The sequence below is a fragment of the Pinus tabuliformis genome, chromosome 6 (assembly GCF_031772625.1).
Source record: "Pinus tabuliformis cultivar Carrire ecotype Pingquan chromosome 6, CPIR1, whole genome shotgun sequence".
Taxonomy (NCBI): Eukaryota; Viridiplantae; Streptophyta; class Pinopsida; order Pinales; family Pinaceae; genus Pinus; species Pinus tabuliformis.
Window position 1 is genome coordinate 1749195007 of NC_142292.1, and position 13774 is coordinate 1749208780.

Sequence of the window (13774 nt, forward strand, 5' to 3'; positions counted from 1 at the left end):
TAGTTAAATATCCTAAGCCAGAAGAGTGGAGTTGGGAAAAGATCTTTGGAATCCCTTGAGTATTTGGCAATCTAGTCATTGGGACAAGCTTCTTTCGCTAGGGGGTGATAGTTGTATATTTGAACAGTATGTCAATGGTTGGCAGTAGATTATGAAACCTGATCCCAATGCCCATTTCAAGTCACATTTTTCGGTAAGGTAAAAAGTACAATGATTCTTTGACCTCTTGGTTATTTTGAGCAAGCAAATATTTCAGGAATGCAAGACAAGACAACTATATTCAAATTTTAGTTGTTTTTTAGTAACTAATTATCCTCTACCCTAGAACCTGGAAATCCCATGTCAACCATCATAGAAATGGCAACCTCATCAAGTGGATGACCTCTAAAATGTTGACCTATGCTTATAGGAATACCATTTTGGCTTCCCTTAACATCACCTATGACAGTGTATTCATGGGTAATAATGGAAGCAACATAGGTAATTAAACATGGACTATAGTGACAAAACATTGGATTGCTCTAGATAGATAGAACAACATTGAGAACTTGAACCTATAGGGTGCAGAAAAAAATCTCTAGATCCCTTGGAACAATGATAAAGCCTCCAACAATTGGTTGCAATAACAGTTGCGATGTGGAGGGCATAATTAATAGCAAAGAAGAATTCACAAGGTACTCCAAAATCCTGCAAAAACTTCATAATGTCTCTAACAACAAAGGTGCATGTTGTATCTTGTCATTTTCAATACCTTAGTCATTTCCTGTTTCCACTCCTCGTTGTGACATAATGGTACTGTCCATGGTAAATGACCTGTTGCTTCAAAAGTAGTCAAAATACTTTTAATTGTACCATGAGCATAGAAACAATTCACCATTGCTATATTGCACATTTCCTTTCAATTGTCATATATAACTGTTTTCATGTCATCCACAACCTTCCCCGAGTAGAGACACTTTGAAGAAAGTGATGACTCAAACTTAGACGAGCTATAGTTCTCATCCACATCAAGACTATCATGAAACATTTTGGCAAGAAAAACCACCACACTCTTGGCTACTGCACTAAGAAATCCTCTATCATCACGATGTCGATTGGGTACTACCAAAACCTTCACAAGATTCACATAGAATGATTGCATTGCAGACTTAACCTTATTCATAGTCTCAAAGTCTAGGAAATCAGGTGACTTCCTTTTAATTTTTTGGACTTGAGATGCCAATATCTGATGCATCTACATGTTTCCAAAGCCAACCAAGACACATTCTTGAAATCCCTTTGATACCATGGTCACTTCTTCTATGGCAATGAAGTTTTGTTTGTATAATAGAAAAATATTCAGGTTCAGTGGACTAATGAGAAGCAGGTCCATTCCTCATAGACACTAGGTTCATTTACCGAACAACTGAAACTATGTTAGTGTCATTGCCAGCTTCTATACCTACTACATTTGGTGCCAAATTTCTAGTTGCAGGTGCTTTTTCAACCACTTTCTTTGCATCTACTTTTGAACCATTAACAAGAGATATCTACAAAACTATTTCTTTGTACACCTCCCTACATCCTTCAATATTTGCATCCCCAAAACCAATTTTAGGCATCATTGTTGTTTTGCTTTTCAGTAGATGTGTTGAAAAGGATAAACACCATATAGACTTGAAAGGCATCTCAAAATTCTCATTTGTTGTGCTACCTCAATATATGTCAACTTTGTTCCAACGAACAAATCCATGAATTCAATTCCAGGTTTCATGTGTTCTCTCATAGTAGTACAAAACCCTTACGAGAGGAGATGAGTGGTATGGTGAAAAATTCTTATATGCAACAACATGTTGGCCACTTACAAATGATAATGGTAAGAGGGGTAAACCAAATAGTTTCAGCACGACCTCTATACCATTTTTCTTAGAAAAAACCCCCATATGTATCTATGTTATGCAAATTATTCTCTAAGAGACGTGTAGCATTGCTTATACAATCTAGAAAAAGGATTATATATTTGAAGACAAATTTTCAGCAGAAGTATCAACCCCCTAGCTCAAATGTTTCAACTAACTATTTTTTGTTCTAAATCAGTTTCCATGGGAACAGGCGTAGAAGAGTTGGCATATTCTTGCAGAAAGGAAGACACTTTATCGCCAGATCCAATCCTTGCAATATTATTTAAGATTTCAATCAATACATCCACCCCAAGACCCCTCAAAGAAGTAGAATGTCGCATAAGCTCATCCAAGGAAGATGATTATAAGGATGTAGGAGTGTCATCTACCAAATCCAGTAAGTAGGTTTTTAATGTAAAAAGATTCACAAAAAATCTTAGAGAACAATAATCATTATTAGATTGAAGACCAATTTTATTAAGGCACAAAGCATCCAAACATTGTGGTATACAAGCTACTCAGAAGGGAGGACATCAACCATGATGGCATCCAAAAAAGTATTAGGCAGACCAACAACATCTAGAACAAAATAAAAAGTCAGATCTTTGTTAATAATATCACTCATGACTATAGTTGAAAGTGAAAATACCCCACCACCAAAGTCCGTTTATCTTCTGAATATTGTGCACAAGAAAAATTGGCAAAGAACTCTCTTCAGATCCATATAGGTAAGAAAATTGTTTACGTAACATACATCACTCATAACCACTTGCTTTCCAGACATAAATTCTAGGGATCCATGAGTTTCAAAATGAAAGACATTATCAACCTTAAATAGTTTATCCAAAAATAAGTAATAAGCTGCAAATCCATGGTGTGGACTTTCTGATTTTGCAAATATAAGCATCATTGGAACACCTTCATATCTAAAAGTTAGTTGCACTCCAATGAAAACATTTCCAAATTTTTTTCCATATACAAGCAAGTTCTCCCCATCATAATTAAGGTTCCCCAGAGGTTTGCCCTAGTTTTCTTCCAAAGCCTTAGCATAAGGTGTGAGCTGTTGGTACCGTCTCACTTTCATTTTGTAAGCACTATTAAGATTTGGGTTTTTGAACTTAACTTCTTTTCCATGAATTTTGTTTTCAATTTGTTGGCTTATTGGGGCTTGACCTAGATTCGGAGTTAAGTTACCTAAAGAAATCCTAGTACTACTGGCCCTTTCGGTAACAGTCCACAGACCGCAGACTGAGGTCTCACCCGAAGTACTATGGGAGGGTGTTAGAACCAGGTTTCCACACCATGGAGATGTCTGATGAGTTCAAGCGGTCCGCGGTTTGATCTTGCGTGCAGGTTGCTTCACACACTTTCCCTTACCTCGCATCTTGATATACTACCTTCGCGCAGCACTACCCAGGGGCTGAACGCTGTGCTCTGCATTATTACCCAAGACCTTAGTGGTATTCTAATGTTAGTTGATTATCTTAGACTACTTGCATGCTTTAAATTATTCTTAACAACATAAACCATTCATATAGGTGCACGCAGTAAATAAATAGTATATTTGCAAATTATATCAATCATTCATTAACCCAAGACTAGATAGACATAATTATAACAAAACTTCTCTTTATTAATTCTTTCTTTGGTTACAGACTCGATTTCATGCTACGCACTCAGCTGTAGGGGTTTGCGTACTCAGCTGCGGATTACTAGGCCTCTGTGCACTTAGCTACAGAGCCTTCTCCTACCCTACGACCCAAAGACACACTTCAAGTTGCGACTTAATCCCTTAGACTTTTTCCTACTTATTCCTTCTCTCTTTTTACACTTAGAGCCTCGCTCTATTTATACAATCCCATGGTTCATGGACCATGGGTAGGTCTATCAAGCCGACATTACATTACAAAAATAGGGCAGACAACCTTGTGACTCTATCATACTTTCGTGCCCCACACTCACAATTCACGGAGCTTTACAACAAGATTCGGTCAAAACTTGGGCTTTGAGCCCAAAAACATGCCTTGGGGGGATTCCATGCCCAAGAGGCCCCCAACACAAACATCGTGACATGCCCTCAAGTCACTTTGTCAGTGCGACGATATTTGCGCGGAGTCCCTCCAATTGTTCTCAAACTACGTGGAGGTCAGCAGCGCACTAAGCTGCTACTTGTTGGATTTGCTGCATATGCTATTCTAAGACCTCTATGTCGGGAGTGCTTCTCTCCGTCAATGTGTGCATCCCTTGCATGCAAGCGAGTTTTCCTTCGATGTTTGCTGTTATGGTGAAGGCCTCATCAATCCAAGGCTAGACACATGCTTTTAGGACTGCTTCCTTATGTCGTGCCACGTCGACCTACTCTTTCAATGCTTTAGCCTGCTGCATCCGCGCAAGCCTTTGGGTGAGGACCACCATCTACACAGCTCCTTGGACACTGTTATACTACTGTTGGAGTTCTCACGCCTTTGTCTCTAAGCGCTAGATGTTGGGGTCCTCCTACAGAGTTGTGAGGACCTCAAGTGATTCTTCCAACAAGCTAGTGCAGTCTCGCATTACACCTCCGATTTCCTCCAATCCTGCTGTGATAGCGCTAATGTGCTATTCTTTGACTTCCAAGTGAGTGGATGGTTTCAACTTTAACTACAACTCGATAATCTAAATATTCAACTCAAGCTAAACCTTTGTCATTTCCTCCCTGGCCTTGCGGACCCCTGTTGCTAACCTGTGGATCCACACCTCCGCTGGTATATCTGCTGGGATGGCTAGCTCCGGGATGATTTGGAAATCATTGTCTATCACCTGTACCATCTGTTGATTTTGCGACACCAATTCATTGCACTACAGGCTTAGTTGTTCCATATTTATTTTTTTCTCACTGAGGACTTGGAGCACGCGGCTCTCCCTATCTCCCAGCTTTATAGTTATCCCATCCTGTAACACATATAATGTCTCACGCGGAGAGGTAGCTAGATTAACACCAAGACCTTTCAACGCACTAACTGAAGGCCTGTCAACCTCATTTGATGTCACCATTGCCCCTTCTGGTAGCACTATTGTGTTTGACATCCATGCGCACAACATCTGCTCTGCTGCCATGGATTCGATTGCAAGGCTGGTCAAAAGGGTACCAACCTGAGGGAGGTGCACATGTAATTCCTGCAACTACACTCTGAGGGACCCCAACACAATCTGGTTCTCTTGCATGAAATCTTGGAGAGCCTCACTGGTCACATCACGCACCGTCTCAGTGATGTCATGCAGATCAGTCTCGATTAGCGTGATAGGGTCAATGGACAATTTCAAGGCCTTGACCTTCTTCCATGACCCTACCCACTCTATTAGGTGCTGGTGCTTCAGCTATGTTGACACGGCTCGTGGGTCCACACCTCCTTCTTTTGTTTCTGCTTCCTATGCTTCCTACTCCTACAAAGGCATTGTTTGGCCCTTGCCCACCTTCACTACTGCTACCTATGCTACTGCTGCTGCTGCAGCCTTTTCCTACTTAGCTACTTTCTGTGCTGCATCCCGCACTGCCCGCACTTTTTCTATTGTTGTTTCCTTCCTTCATTTTTTAGCCAACTGTGTGATGTGCATCTTGGCATCATCTTTCTTATTTTGTGTTGTCAACTTCTCGATTTCTTCAATGTCTAGGGCATGCGATTACGGGGTGCGGTGGAAATGCGGCACCCAAAGTAGGTTCAACAACCTAGCCTTTTCCACTCCGTGCAACCACTTCAGCGGATCTAATGCTGTCACCACCCCACGGTGTTCTGCTTCATGAGGTTTCCGATCTCAAGGTGAGGGAACTTCTCATGGTCAGTGTGGTCCCAATATTTGAATTTCAGGCTCGGCATGTGGCCCAGGTGCTTGCCTTCAAACATAATTCCATCTAGGAGGAGCAGGGTTTGGAGTGAGCTCTTGGTCTCGTCTAGGTCCTTGGGCACTTTGGCCTTCCCTTTTCATGGGGGGACATAGGCGGGTGGTTTTATTGCAGAGTTTGTAGGTTGAGTATCCACCTCCATGCCTACATCATCTTCTTCTGCAATGATAAGATCCTGCAGATCTTCTTCTTCTTTGTCTATTTCTATAGTGACAGCTTTCCCCATTTCCTCCATCGACAATTTGTTATACAGCGGGTTCCACGGGGACACACATACAGGAGCTGTTGCTTATTTGTCCTTCTTGGGTCTTGGCATGTGTGGTGATTTCATGATTTTTTCCACAATCCCAACACCTTCTAGCACATCCTCGGCAGTCACTTCTACTATCTCCATACCATCCTTAGTTGTTTCCATTGTATATGTGCAGCAATCTATCACTCATGAATTCAGGGGCTTAATCAACACTCGGCTCACAACAATCAGGGTTCTGTTCGACCGCTCAATTTGCAAATGACCAAGTGTTGTTTGCTGGGCAACCCTTTGTATTTTATAGCACTTTTGGAATTTGAATTTGACCGTTCCCCCCAAATTCGGTTCATTAATGCTCCCTTGGCGGAATATTTTCCTAGATTTTTCTCATAAATTGCATCTTAAATGTCTGCTGCTCGCTCCATTTGGCCTCAAGTCGAGCATCCCATCATGAATAATTACTTCAACGATCAGTTTCTGGCCAACCCACATAGCAGCGCAGCCCCTCGTGCACGATTGCGGACCTTGTGACTCTTTTCTTCTGTGCACATCTCCAATATCGTGCAGCTCCCAGGAAGAATAGTTTATAGTCCCACACTCCCTTCCAACTACCTGGAGTGCTAAGGTTGTCCTTCACTAGGCTAGTCAGGTGGTCGCATCACCCATGAAAAGTTTCATCCGATCATTCATCATGTTGCCTACAGAATCTCTACCATTTACTATTATGGTCAGCATCTCGTACTTTATTACTTGCAATGCGATACCCTGGTCATTATTCTTAGCAATATGTAGTTCAACCCAAGGCATCAGACTCATCAATTCATGGCAATATACCTTAACCTTGTCATCATGATCGCACACACCCTGCCTTACCATTCTAGGCTTTTTTCTGAGAAAATATTTCTTTAAGGTTTCCCTGTTTAATTTCTTCCTCAAGTCCCATGCATTTTGTTTCTTGCGGCTGTGTGATCCCTTCTTTCTAGGCTTCGTGAACCCTCGTATCTGTTGGTGCTACTATGTACGGACAAGGCTTTGCATGCTCCATAGGGATTACAACATTCGCTTCATACTTCAGCTTCAGAAGTGCCCACGCGGTTATGGTTTTTCACATGGTCCTATAAGCCCAGAGAACCGCTGGTACGCACAGGTCCCAGTCAGTTCGTTTCACATGGTGGATTGTGTTCAGTGCTTCGCGTACTTTGTTAAAAGCTTATGCGTGAATATGCTTCTGTGTGCTTGGTCTTACCATACTTCCTGGTCATTGTTTGTGCTCCTATCTTGCCTGCTCCTGCTTGTCGGTCATGTTTCCTATCGCAGGGACGGTATGCATTCATGCAGGTTGTGCACCATATGCCTGTACCCATTTGGAAAGGTGGGTGCATGGGTTGTTTCGCCTGTCATACTCGGCTTTCATCCGCATCTGAGGCTTTCCAATTCACATGCACATCATCCTTCTGCATTCGTGGCAGTCCTAAAAACTTCTTTGATGCGCACCACACCATCTGGCGGGCATAGCTCGCAATACGCATTTCAGAGCTTCAAAATGTTGTTGTTTCGGTACTTCTCATTCAAATTTGTTCATGAAATCATCCACCTCACTCAACCTGTCATATGTAGGCAGATCTCTTACCTTTACTGCCATGCAGCACAACGACCTTGTCATCATGTTACAATTGAGTGTGGTTACCTTGTGTAACCAGTTCTGCCATCATTCTATTTCCTCGTCCAAATCTAAGGTGCAGGAGATTTTGCACTCCCACGAGAGGCTGCCATCAGTTGTTGGATTTATCTAGTCTTACTCCTGCATGGTTATCTTTTAGATATAGTCTAGATCATCGTCACTATCATAGTCGTGCATTGGCTCTGTGTAGCATGATCCTTCCGTGGGGTCTAAAGGTACCACTACGCGTAGTGACTTTTTCTCAAAAATCATCTTGCGCTTCTTTAGATTTATCACTCCATTCATGTTAGTGGGCCAATCTATTCCTAGTGACACATGATAGGGATTTCTATCATCAACAATATCTATCACTTCAAAATTTGCTAGCGTGCTCGTACCTTTGATATCTACCATTATTCCTTGCAATCTTCCCATAGGTAGGATATTTTGCTGGTTCACCATTCGCAATTGAATAGGAGATCATTGCAGCACAGGCATGCCCATGTACTCCCACGTCTGCTTTGGCATGATGTTCGCATTTGATCCTAGATCCGAAATCACTTGATCCATTTCATATTCCCCGATCTATGTGGGCAATCTCATCTCTCTTCATGTTCATGTTGTGTGCTTCCTGAGCTTCCGGGCTACGCACAGTTCTCCTGGCGTGGTTCTAGCACATTTAATGATGAGTTCTTGTAGCCCCTTCACAGCTTTGCTATCACGAAGTAGCTTCATGCATGTCTCCAAAAATGTAATGAGCATTGATGGGTCCATTTCCAGTTCCAGTTTATCTTTACTTCCTGAAGTGGAGGCATCCATGAAGCTCTTCTTAGCTTCCATGAATGTCTCCTTAGTGCATTCTAAATCAAATTCTGGTTCCTTTGTTGGAGCCTTACAAACCCAGGCACTCTCTTCGGGCTGCTTTCCTTTGTCATCTCCTGTTGTGATACCACTTTGTAGCACGATATTTACATTCGGGTCTTCCTCATGCGGCTCAGACCTCATCATTTACAGGTTCTGAGTCGGGGGAGGTTGGAGTTCTCCTTTATCGCGCAACCTCACTATCACCATCGGATAGTCCTCTGTCTCATGATCAAATTGGGTACAATATAAGCATGATGGTCTCGTCGGATTTGTACAATCACGGGCATAATGCCCTGGCCCTCGGCAATTGTAACATATCAACTGGCCGTGACCTCTTTATAGTCCCATTCCACCTCGACCTCATCTACATCCCTAAAATCCAGTGCGTGCCATACCTACATTTTGATCAAGGGCCCATGTTTAGGTTTGAACTCTCTAGGTAGGAGTCCGATCCATCGTCAGTTCATAACTTCTACAGGTGGACTCATTGTGGCCTACTGACTTACAGAAATTACAAAACAACTACTGGGGATTCTGCGTATACTTCTGTAATAGATGGTAGTTATTTGTAGCATGCTTCCCTCCTATTTGACAATTCACGCACCACAACGTAGGTGCTGTTCTCGGTCCTACTTGTGCCTCTAGTATTAATGGCATTGGTCCTCCTCTCGCCAAGTAGTTCGTGAAGACTGGACAATGGTCCTTGTCATGTCCCTGGCCTTTGCACTTTATGCACCATACATCCTCGAGTGCTTATGGGTGAGCTGTCCTGTCTTGTTTCAAACTCTGCATCTCAAGGCACAAGTTTTTCAACTACGCTTGGATCTGTTGAACTCCCAGGTTAGGATCTTGTATCAGGGTCTCGTGTAGTCTTATTGTGATCTCCAAGGCCTCGGCCTGAGTGGTTAGCTTTTGCTGTGACAACGCGTTCCATAGATGTGGCGTTAGCGATGCTACAAACCATGGGTGGTGTTTCCCATCCATCAAGGTCATATTGGCTTCATGAATTGTACACTTCAGTCTCTGATACAACTCCCAGGGGGTTTCGCCTAGAAGCATCGCAATTTCCTTATATCCAATGATCGAATGTGTCTCTAATTTTGGCTTGCTAAATTCCTTGTTTTGCACAGCTTAGATATCCTTTCTTTGTTCAATTCCAGTGATATAGACTTACCTTGTGGTCCTTTGAGGAAGTGTCGTTCTGCCACGCTATAGCTGACTGAAGTATCTACCGCGAACGTAATGATAAATCCTCCTATAATTCGATCGAGCTAGTGATCCATAGCATGTGCGATCTTATATTTCGATGCTTCCAGTCTGCGCACCAATTCTGGAGTCCACACAATAGGTTTTTGAGCCTACACCTTCCTTGACTATCTGCTAGCTTCGCGATCCACTCGTACAACTCAGAGGGAAAGGATGCAAAGAAAATTTCATGGATTTTCATATATAAGTAGCAATCTAACCACTCTTCCTTCGATAATCGCAGATTCCAATTTTCCTGTGCCGCGAACTCGTGAATCTTTCGGTGCAACCACTCTTCAATTCCTTTCTTTGTTCGATTCCAGTGATATGACATCAGAAATCTCTATGCAGATCATGGTCTCAGCAACAGAACCATTTGTTTGCTTATTGGGGCTTGACCTAGGTTTAGACCTAAGTTAGCCAAACAAATCCTGGTACTACTAGCCGTTTCGGAAATAGTCCGCGGAGCGTGGACTGAGGTCTCACCCAAAGTATTATGGGAGGGTGCTAAAACCAATTTTCTGCACCCTGGAGATGTCTGATGAGTTCAAGTGGTCCACGGTTTGATCCTGCGCATAGGTTGCTTTGCGCACTTTCCCGTTCCTCGCAGCCTGATATACTGCCTTCGCGCAACCCTACTTAGGGGGTGAACGCCGTGCTTTGCATTATTACCCAAGATCTTATTGGTATTCCAATGTTATTTGATTATATTAGCCTACTACCATGCTTTAAGTTATACTTAACAACATAAACCATTCATACAGGTGCGCACAGTAAATAAACAGAATATTTGCAAATTATATCAATCATTCATTAACCCAAGAATAGATACAAAGAATCATAACAAAACTTCTATTTATTAATTCCTTCTTTGGTTATAGACTCGACTTCGTCCTATGCACTCAGCTACAAGGGTCCACACACTCAGTTACAGACTACTAGGCCTCTGCGCACTCAGCTGCAGAGCCTTCTCCTACCCTACGACCCAAAGACACACCTCAACTTGCGAATTAATCCCTTAGACATTTTCCTACTTCTTCCTTCTCTCTTTTTACACTTAGAGCCTCACTCTATTTATACAATCCCATGGTCCGCAAACCATGGGTAGGTCTATCCAGCTGACATTACATTAATAAACTATGGCGGACAACCTTATGACTCTATCATACTTTCGCACCTCACGCCCGCAATTTATGGAGCTTTACAACAAGATTCGATCAAAACCTAGGCTTTGAGCCCCAAAACATGCCTTGGGGGAATTCCAAGCCCAACATAATTAGTGCTTCAGAAGTATTTGGAAAACCTTCTACATTATATCCATCTGTCTTTAGTTCATGTAATACACTGCAAATTGAAGAGAATACATTGAGGTAGGTTGTAGTGCCAACATTGGCTTTGTCAAGTGAAAAGTTAAATACATATACATTCATTTTCTTGTCCTCCTGCAAACATGCAAGTAATAATATATTACATCAATGAAAACTTTTGTTATACCTAACTTCAATTATCTCAATTAGGTTGTAACATGCAAAATAAATTGAAATGACATTTTGACATGACAACGCTCGTTATTTTCTTTAGCTGAGCCCACTTGATGTCCCTTGTACAAAGTTGTTCAAAACAATTATGAAGTGCATGGGACTTGCCTACACATCAATATAAAGAAGTTAGAAATATTTTTTTACGACCACTTCAAAAGAACCCTGCAATGGATCAAGAGAATTTTTTATCCTACATATGTATGGTACCATGACCCCTATTTTCATATTTTGACATCGATGTAATCATAATTTGAGTTTCACAACAAGGTTAACAATTTTATACAGGTTATACTATTAATGGATTATCTAATTGATCAACTTGTTGAAACATTGTTAAGAAAAGAAATGAAACCTACCCATCTTTCATCATAGCTTGAGAAAACAATTAGCTCCAAACCACCATCAAGCTCAGGAAAAGAAACCTTCCATGCAACCTGAATTGGATGCAATCCCAACGTGTTGATAAGCCATTCCTATGTAGTCTGGAACACTAGTGGCAAGGCCACAGTGTAGGGAACATCAAGCTTGGACAAAGCTTGTATAGCACGAGGATGATCCTATCTAGCAGGTCCACCCACAAGTGTAAACACAGTCAAGGAAACCAAAACATCTACAATAGATTTCTTTGTTATTGGATCATAAAAGAAACACTCCACATGGGTGGAAAAATCTAATCCACCTAAAAATATTGGCACAACCTTTGCACCTCTAGCTTCCAATTCCATCACAACAACCACATAGTGATTATCGTCACCAATAATAATGTGGCTTCATTGCAAGGTGATACCAATGACTGGTGCATTTAGGTTTTTTAGTTTCTCATTTGCATCCTTTCTAGTGTCATACCAATTCAAATACTCTTTAACATCATCATACATGCAAGGATCCAAAGGGTACAATATTCCTGTGTCTAAATAGACGACTAGATCAGCAAACTCCAATTGTGTTTTATTGAGAGCAGGCACATACAACCCAAAAATCATCTTAAAGAAGTTTTCAATATTCTCTAGGGATCCACCTAACCAAAACTGCAAACTCATGATATAGGCTCTAGCATCTTGAGCCTTGTTTCTTGGAAAATACTTGAGGACTTTGGGTAGGGTCCTAACAAGCTTAAGCATGCTTTACTCAAAGCTCGATGACTTCTTATTTCTTTTAAACATTTGAAATAAAGGACTTTTGGATTGGCCCAACTGATACATACTGAGCATGGTTACCAGGTATCTGATGCCTTAGAAGGCATGATTACTATTTTGGATCCTCAAAGATAGAAAATGGCCTTGACTGACTGTGATCACACTTCAGCTAGTGACACCTTTGCAAAGAGAGATATCTCTAGAGATCTTCACCAAAAAGAAGGTACATTGAAATTCAACAATGACTCTCAAGATAGCCATCCTACTGGTGATGAAGAGGCTACGTCCTCTCATACTATGGGCACTAAGAATGTATGTGATATCTCAGGAAAAATTTTTCCCGATTGTAAGGCTGAACTATCTTCTAGGTCCCTTGATTCATTCAAGTGCTCTAGTAGAAAATCAAATGATAATTGGCAAGACTTGCAGGCAGAGGCTTTCAAATCCAATTATTTACCTAGTAATGATTATTGTCTTGAAGGATCTTGGAATGGGTGCAATCAAAGAGATGAGGAAGCACCTGAAAATGGTCTCCAAAAGGCACACCATGAAGGGTAAGAACTTTGTCAATAATCCAACCATTTCCATTATCAAGCTTTGACTTTTGCTAGATACTTGTGATCTCTACACCAAACCCAAAAACATTTCTATTGAACTTGTACCAAATCTATCTTTGATATACCTTTTGTTTGTAAATTTCCCATGTTATGGTTTTGTAGTTCAAACAACCAGATTTCTCCATTATCTCTTTGTGTAAGTGACCCCTATCATATAAATCCATGAGTGACTCAACCTGTCATTAGGAATTGCAAAAACAATATTAGTATGGATGTCTTTCTGAGCAACAAGTAATATTGAATTAGTAAGAGCCACTTTTCGCACGTTGTTGAGTTTCATTGTTTATTATATCAATGAGGTAGCATGATATTACCAAAACAAACCATCAACACAAAAGTTTAAACTTTTCCAGCAAAACCTAAATATCAGAAAGATTAATTCATAGGAATGTATAATAGGGTAATGCCTCATGAATTGAGATACTTACGCTGAATGGTAATTTTTGTGAATGGACCTTAGTCATGCTCGGTTCCTCAACACCAAAAAAATATTTAGAATCTTCATTTTGGAGATCCCCTGAATCTATCGGTTCTTCATCCTCTACTATTTGCATCTTCTGGTTCAATGCCCTATTCCTCAATAGTGTTGTGATTTTCCTATTTGACATATAAATTGTAGTTTCTCAAGAATCATACAAGAAATATATTTCAAGCTTTGTTCAAAATAAAAAAATTAGCTTGTCTCAAATGCATGCACATCC

The 13774-nt window shown here is 41.1% G+C and overlaps 1 pseudogene; it reads right to left on the reverse strand.

The window, feature by feature from the left end:
* Nucleotides 1-2547: 2547 nt before the first annotated feature.
* On the reverse strand, nucleotides 2548-12531 carry LOC149265909 (magnesium-chelatase subunit ChlH, chloroplastic-like; annotated as a pseudogene).
* Between the last annotated feature and the right edge of the window lie 1243 nt (nucleotides 12532-13774).